The sequence below is a fragment of the Oratosquilla oratoria genome, chromosome 20, assembly GCF_046742065.1.
Source record: "Oratosquilla oratoria isolate Oo_2021 chromosome 20, ASM4674206v1, whole genome shotgun sequence".
NCBI lineage: Eukaryota > Metazoa > Arthropoda > Malacostraca > Stomatopoda > Squillidae > Oratosquilla > Oratosquilla oratoria.
The window spans coordinates 14811721-14814220 of NC_134796.1; the positions used below are offsets into that span (position 1 = coordinate 14811721).

At 42.7% G+C, this 2500-nt stretch overlaps 1 pseudogene; it reads left to right on the forward strand.

Annotated features, from left to right (window-relative positions):
* LOC143036110 (uncharacterized) overlaps positions 1 to 270 on the forward strand; it is a 22907-nt pseudogene extending 22637 nt beyond the window's left edge.
* The last annotated feature ends 2230 nt before the right edge of the window (positions 271 to 2500 follow it).

Sequence of the window (2500 nt, forward strand, 5' to 3'; positions counted from 1 at the left end):
AATCAAGTACTCTAACCACAACTGGTTAATATGTGGTGATCTCAAGGTAAGATATATTTTACTTTATTGAACTTGTTAAATATTTCAAGGAATGTTTGTTTCTAAATACCAATGACAGAAGGATATTATACACATATTAGTTTCTCCCTACCCCTAATAAACTTAGTGAAAATTGCCTATGCAAAAAATAGAAGTTCTTAGAAACCATGTACATCAATATGCATCAATATGTTTTCTTTCAGGTTGTGTGCCTTCTTCTTGGGATGCAAGGAGGCTACACAAAATATCCATGCTTTATGTGCTTATGGGATAGCCGGGCGGATAGTCTTCACTATAAGCAAAAAGACTGGCCATCTCGAGAGGCATTCCAAATTGGCTGCCACAATGTGGTAGCTCAACCTCTAGTCCCTCCCAAAAATGTTTTACTGCCTCCTCTTCATATAAAGTTTGGCCTGATAAAGAACTTTGTCAAAGCACTGAATAAAGAAGGCCAAGCTTTTAGTATCTACTGCAAAAATTCCCACAGATCAGTGATGCCAAGCTCCATGCAGGCATATTTGATGGTCCCCAAATTAGAACTCTGTTAAAGGACAAGCATTATTACCCCAATATGGAAGCCAGTGAACAAGAAGCATGGCGAGCGTTTAGTAAAGTAATCGACGGTTTTCTGGGAAATAAAAGAAGCTCAGAATATATCTCACATGTAAATGAGCTTATGAAAAGCTTCGAAAAAATGGGAGCTCGCATGTCGATAAAAATGCATTTTCTCCAGTCACATCTTGACTATTTTCCGGCAAACTGTGGAGATTATAGCGAGGAACAAGGAGAAAGATTTCACCAAGACATAAAGACGATGGAGACAAGATATCAAGGACGCTGGGACATCAACATGTTAGCTGACTATTGCTGGTGTCTTAAACGCGACGAACCAACATCGCTTCACAAGCGGAAGTCATCAAGGACTTCTTTTCTTGGAAAATAGTTTCTTTGCACTCCTGGGTAAGCTCATAAGTAGTCTGTAAGTTTAAAATTAATTAAAAGAAAGTCGAATTGAGTCGGTATTTTTTTTATTACAAGTAATTGTAATTTATTAAATAACTTTTATATAAATAAGGGATTTTTTCAAAAATGGCCCTTTTCTAAAAAAAGTAGTGCACTGTATCTCAAAAACCAGACCTGATTGAGCAAAATTAATGTCATATTTCAATTTAGGAGAACAATTTCGTTAGGAATCACTAAAGAAAACCGCAGGAACAGAATTTTTTTTTTCAAACGCAGGCCTGTGTTATCGACGGCGCCCTCTGTAGCTGGACAAAAGCCTGGAAGAAGCCTCAACACCACGATTGGCGGAGATTCTCGCCTAAGAGCTCCTGCCACGAAGAACTCGACAGGACGACCGTCGAGCGGCCGGGGGTTCCCTTATGGAGACGACTGCCCCCCCGGCCAAGTCCAGCGAGAACACGAAACCCAAGCCCAAAGCCCACGTCAACGAGGATTACAAGAAGCACAGAGCCCGTTCAAGAGGTCCTCTCACAAGCCCCACCTCCAAGGAAGGACGAGCTCTCCAAAACATATGAAATGCTCCTCCCAGCCAACTGCAAATTCTGCAGAAGAGGAAACAACTCCTGCTGGGCACACGATACCGAAGAAGATGACGAAGACGATGTCTCTTCTTCGGTGACCGAGGAGCAAGCTCCTTCCTCCTGCCTCCATGAAGAGATGAGCTCCTGGAGGTTGTCCTCGAGGGCGACTCGGGACTCTGTAGGGCGCCGCGAGTCCTGGAGGCCGAGCCCAGTCGCCCCTCAGTGGAGGACACCTCCAGCCTGGTACCTCACCAGGAGCGATATCAACTCCTGGAGGCAGTGAATAAACTCCCCCAAGAACAGGATTCCATGAAGCCCACAATGGACAAAGAATATATAATGCCCAAAAGAAAGGTAAATAAGAAAATTTAAGAAAAAATAGTAGAATAAGAATATCCCTAAGCAAACTAACTTTCCAATCAAGGAAACATAGAAAAAGACAGTATTTGTCCAAAATAGTGCCTTTCCTTTAAGCCCAAAATCGACTAATTGCAAAACCCAGAATGCATTTCATTGTTTGGCCCAAAAATACGATTAAAATCGGCCCTGGAACCAAGAGGTTCCCCTCAGCTGAATAAAATTGCTTGGCGACGATAATCCCAGAGGATTAACTCACTACCATCCCACTCCCACGCCGTGGGAAGTGAGAAACCCCTGTTTGGGTAAGATCTATCAGTTGCGGTAAGCCGGTTATTTTTTTTTTTTTATTATTTTTTTTTTTTTTTTAATGGGACTGTTTTGCTTTGAGCAACTGCCTCTAGAGTCACTAAATAAAAATCACCACTCAAGCTCCCCAACAACCACAAGCTCCCTATCACCGCCACAAAGCTCCCCAACACTACAAGTGTGTTTACAGTACTCTCGGTTTGGCACATCCACCAGTGTAGGGAGGCGGGATAGGCGACCGTTTATCCCCT